At 36.4% G+C, this 5,828-nt stretch overlaps 1 long non-coding RNA gene across 1 annotated transcript; it reads left to right on the forward strand.

Annotated features, from left to right (window-relative positions):
• The first annotated feature begins 4,251 nt into the window (after positions 1-4,251).
• Positions 4,252-4,926, forward strand: LOC307160569. Its single transcript, XR_013821562.1, has 3 exons — positions 4,252-4,381; positions 4,614-4,645; positions 4,811-4,926. It is a non-coding gene; the product is annotated as an uncharacterized lncRNA (long non-coding RNA).
• The last annotated feature ends 902 nt before the right edge of the window (positions 4,927-5,828 follow it).

The following is a 5,828-nucleotide window of genomic DNA, read 5'->3' on the forward strand; positions in this document are numbered from 1 at the left end:
TACATAGAAAGCAGGTGTGTTTATGCTGAAAAGAATGACAAAAATGTAATTCAATAAAAAAGGCATGCTGCTGGGTGAATTACGCCTACTATATTTCTGGTGGTGTGTGAATAATCCTGAAGAACTGCACAAGGAAACAGTTAATTAGTAAATTCTTATCTCCACAAAGTCATGCGTAAACTTATCCATATTTAGAACAATATTATTACAATATTCAAGTTATTATTTTTGTATGTTTTATATTTTGAGACTAGCCACACTTTTTTCTCACATTTATACTTTAAAAATCATATTGTTCATTGTTATTTACCTTTCAGTCATAATGCTATGATATATCAATTTGTTTAACTTGAAATGTTTCAAACTGTAAAAGTAGAAATTAATATTAAACCAAGATAATAAATGCTGCTAAATTGCTTCTCATTGTCATGTAATACCTAAATGCATTAACTAATGCATTTACTCAAATTGTAATGCTGATAATATAATTTGTAAGGAAAATTGTGCATTAAATTGGGAAGTATATCCGGGGAAACTTTTACAAAAGAACCACACACACACACACAAGCACAAACACATGCATGTCTCTTTGTAGTCTCGTTAAGCTGTTTTATCGGCAGCATCCACAACAACATCAAAAATGTTGAACTTGAAAAATGTTTTTGCGCAAGTGCACTTGCTAAATGAAGGCGGATTGTATGAAATGGATCAATCAAAAAAACGTTGTTTATTAACGAGCAGTAGTCACGCACTGACAGAAACGCAGTTCAAGTTAACGCCATGGGTCATAAGGTGCACTGCATACTGAATCTGGTCCTCCAATTTCAGTACAGAAGGCGTTTTTCCTCAGTTTTCGACTGTCCCCAACACACAGCGCGCATTGCGTGCTCATACTCTTAAAGACTCAACGAGCTACTGACTTCTCCAAGTGATGCTGCATGTAGAGCGCGAGAGACAGACGCAGCAGTGCGCAGATCGCGACGCGCGTCTCTAAATGAAATAAATGGGAGCGCGAATTCACTGCATTTACGCGCATATTATGAACGTAGCACAGAGAGTTTACACTGTACGCAATACCCCCAACCTCACACCAAATGGCAGGCCTTGTAGATAGGCCAGCCTATATAAATATATCAAAGCAGAAATGTACCGTAGCATATTTCAAGAAGACGCTGATATCTCGATTGAATTGATGCTTGAAGAATGCACTTCCGCAGCAGCCACGAGTACAATATAATAATAATAATAATAATAATAATAATAATAATAATGACTTTATTCAGGACTAAAAAAGGAAGGTCCACAGTACAAGTTTAAAAAATGACAATAGTTACAACATAGCAATAAATATACAGTACATAGAAATAAATTAATAAACGGTCAATAACTTTCACTTGTAATAACAGGAGCGCCAATGTCTCCACAGTCTAGATGTATACCTGACAGAGCTAAAATCATTATGGGCTAAAGCTTGTATAATTCTGTTTTCAGAGGCAGACATTCATCGAAAAATAAGATTTATTATTAAGGCAGAACAGGTAGGCACACCAACATTAACAAACATTTGACTAGCACTACACCATCTTGGTTGTTTTAGAAGCAGTCTCATGCCATCATTATACGCTACATTCAGTCTCTGCATGTTCTTTTTGCTGTAAGACCGCCACAAGTGGGCAGTATAAAGTGGTGTACAGAATGCTTTGAATAAGGCTACCTTAACATAAGCAGAACACATGCCAAATTTACGTGCAAGCACATTAGCCTGAGCATATATCTTGCGACACTGTCTATTGATGTCCTTATCATCCGATAAATAATTTACAATATGATGGCCAAGATATTTAATCTCATCACACACTTTAAGGGCAGTACCAGATAAAAAGGGCAGTACCAGATAAAAAGAAATTCCCTAGTACCAGGGAATACTAATTTCCTGTCTTCTTTACTTCTAACAATCATGATATTGCTCTTACTTGCATTATATTTGATATCAAAATCTGCACCGTACTGAGAGCAAACCTTCAACAGTTGTTGTAACCCAGCACTATATGGGCAAATGATTACCAAATCATCTGCATACATAAGGTGATTAGTGAGAATATTGCCTATCATACATCCTGTATTACATTTATTTAATTGTTGTGACAAGTCATCCATATACACGTTAAAAAGAAAAGGTGACAAAATACCACCCTGACAAACTCCGTTACCAACAGTAAATGATACAGAACCCCCCCCCCCCCCCCCCCCCCCCCCATTTCACCTGCATAGACTGGTGTGAATACCAGAAGACTAGAATTCTTATAATTACTTTTGGTATTCCTCTATGTTGCAATTTAAGAAACAATTTTTCATGGTTTACACGATCAAATGCCTTAGAGGCATCTATAAAACACATAAAAGTTGTGGAATTCTGGCTATTATATTGATCTAAAATTTCCTTTAAGGCAAATATACACATGTGTATCTGTACAGTGTTGACGTTTAAAGTCAAATTGGTTGTCAGTCGTAAGAATATACTGTTCCAACCTGTTAAGAAGAATTCTCTCCAACACTTTGGATACAATGCTAGCTAGGGCTATAGGTCTATAATTGTCCATGCTGTTTATTTTGCCAGTTTTGTCTTTAATGATGGGCTCTAATAAAACAGGTAAAATAGATTCAGGCAGAGTCCCATGAACTAAGAAACCTGTCATACAAATAGCAAACAGAGGAACAAGTTTCTTGCTTGCATATTTTAGATGTTCAGCGGTTATTTGATCAGTCCCACACACTTTATTGTCATCTCCCAATACTGGAGATTGTATCTCTTCTAAATTTATAACCACATTTTCATCATTGTCAATTCTCCACCTCAAAAGTATTCCTCCCAATACAGTTAAACAGCTCATGATAATGTTGCCGCCACATCTGGCAAATTACATCTGAGCCACTGACACCCTCAATATTTGAGGGTAAAGACATTTTAATACTGTTCATGGCTCTAACCTCTTTCCAAAAGTCATTATAACTTCTGTTATGCATCTTACATGCCAAAGAGTCAGACCTCATTGAGTTCTCATTCTTTTTTATAAATCTTAGTGCATATTTAAAATTTGCATTTGCCCGTTTCTTCTCTTCAAATAAAGGGCCCTGTCTATCTCTACCGAACTCTATCCAGTCTTTAAATGCACACCGAGCTTTGGCATGAAGTTCTGCTACATATTCGTTCCAACCAGGCTTGATGCTATATGCCATTCGCTGAGGTTTATAAAAATGCCTACTGGCAATATTATGTGTTTCCACAATTTGTCACAGTGTCTGGTTTATGTTCCTTGGGTCACCACTAGATGTCCTCCTTCCTCACGGTGTCCAGCACACTCTTGCACTACATTCCCCATGATCCTTGTCTGTTCATTGCACTCAGCTGTCCCTCATCACTGATTATTGCACTCAGCCTGTTTCCCATTATCATTGTCGTTTCCCTGTGTATAAATACCCTGCCTGTTTTGTGTTTGTTACGGATTCCTTGTTTTTCATCACGCCACTTGTGAGGTCTGTTCCACTTGTTGTTCCTGTTTATTGTTTTATGTTTTTGGACTGCTTTTTGTATTTTTGACCCTTGCCTGGACTAGTTTCTGATTACGGATTTCCCTATTAAAATTCCATTTTGCATTATTGGATCTTCCTGTGTTTCCCTGAGTGTGGATCGTGACAGAATTGAGTCATATAAAACACATAAATCTTTACTATGCTGTGGATTCTTACAATTAATATCACCACATCTTATGGCGGGGCAGTGCAATGTTTCCCAGCAACCCATCAGTCCTAACATGATACTTATGGAAATCTTCCATGGTTAATTTAGTCCAGTCTACACTGTAAAACTTTACTGTAAATTTACAGCGAATTTCCTACAGAATTGTACTGTATTTCCATAATACAGTATTAGGCTGTATATTTTACAGAACAGCTGTAAATATACAGCACATTTCTGTTTTCAACCCGATAAATTCGTAATACAGTATCATACTGTAAAAGCACTGCATTGTGGGATTGATTTCTTTCGCGCTCAATTCAGTTCAAATGTGACGCGAGCCGACATGTAGCTACTACAGGCAAACTTGATTTGTCAGCGGGATTCAACTGAACAGAATAATCATTCCTGTTAACAAGATAAACAGTGTCTGCGAATCTGTGAGCAATTTTTTAAGCTTTTGTGAGCTTCGGTTCGTGTTTGAAACATTACGTGTGAAACGTTCTGTGACGCAGCAGAAAATGGGCGACATTAATGTTACATGAAGACGGATGGAAGAATTTGTCATCTGAATAACCTGCGCCTGTGACGATTAGTGGGATTTAGAGTTTGAGAAGATGGAAAATTGTTCAACTGAGTGATACGGTAAGCCAATATATTTTGTTTTTTTGCGTTCGCATTTCTACATTGTTTTCACAAATGCTTATTTGGTTTGATTTTGCGATCGCGGTTTTCTACCGCGGCCGCGCAAACAATTCACTCTGTTCCACCTGTTTACCAAGTAACTTAACGTTAACTTCGATATTTCACATAATAGGCAACATATACCATGTTATTTGCATGACCTGCTTTTGATATGTATTTTTTTTCGTTTCAGGCTTTGTAATCTGATGACGGTCCAGTGCTAATGTAAGTGCTTTTAAGTAGTGTTACAGTTATAGTCTATGTGGTAAAATAAAATAAAAAATGCTATCAAATGCTGTCAGTTCTGTGATCGTGCTTTTGAATCGTTGTCAGAATTTTCAATTTTGCTAGCATAAAAAAAATCCCTGTTAATGCTGTTTTCAAATGTAGTATTCCTGATTGCCATGCCATATGTTCCTACAAATTGCCTAACAATTCAAAGAGAAGTTAGACGGTGTTATCCTTCAAGCAGATAAGTAGATGATATTCAACAAATCTCATTAATCTGTAATATATGTTTTATGTTTTGGTTCTGTTGATCATGGTTGCGCTGTCCTTTTTAAAAATTGTTTCAGGAATTTGCAACGCTGATGTCCAGCAATCTACATTTGCCAGAGAGTCCACGCCTTATTTCCTGGTATGTAAACATTAAAGGTTTAAGTTTAAACCTAAAATGAAAAGCCATCATTTACTCACTCCACTGCAAAATATGTTTTTCTTAATTAGTGTTTTTTTCTTGTTTCCAGTCCAGATATCTAAAATTCTTACATGAAGCATTTAATTGACAAGTAAAAAGTGTCTTGTTTTCTGAAAGAATAAGTAAAAATTTTGTGAGTTTATGCTTAAAACAAGCAAAATAATATGGCAGTGCGTTTTAGTGTTCTTCTAACCCTAATCAATTTTAATTTTTAGGTGAAAATTTTAATTTATAGAACTATGAATAGATAGACAAGTACATCGAACCACAGTGGAACCCACAATAGTTATTTTAATTATTAATATTATTTATTAATTCATTTTATTTATTTTTTTTTTTCAATTACAGGTCAATCTCTAAGCAACCAGTGCTGGACATTACGTTTGGAAGGTCAAGGTGTGTGTGGAAAGGATCACAGCCTAACTTCATCGCTGGCCTGGCAGCGCTGTTTGCCTCCTCCTATAACTTCAGCTTGCAGTACAGGAAGAGGCAGCACCTTGAGTTTGTTCAGAGGTTAGTCATTAGCATATTTGCCATTCATATAAATATTAGACTGAATTGTGACTTGTCTTGACAGTATTTATTAAGCTGACTGACTACTGGTATGAACAATATGGCCCTGGTTTCCATACTGGGCTTAGCTTAAAGGGTTAGTTCACCCAAAAATGAAAATTATGTCATTAATGACTCACCCTCATGTCACTCCAAACC

Source organism: Squalius cephalus (genome assembly GCF_949319135.1).
Source record: "Squalius cephalus genome assembly, chromosome: 6".
In the NCBI taxonomy this organism is placed as follows: Eukaryota; Metazoa; Chordata; class Actinopteri; order Cypriniformes; family Leuciscidae; genus Squalius; species Squalius cephalus.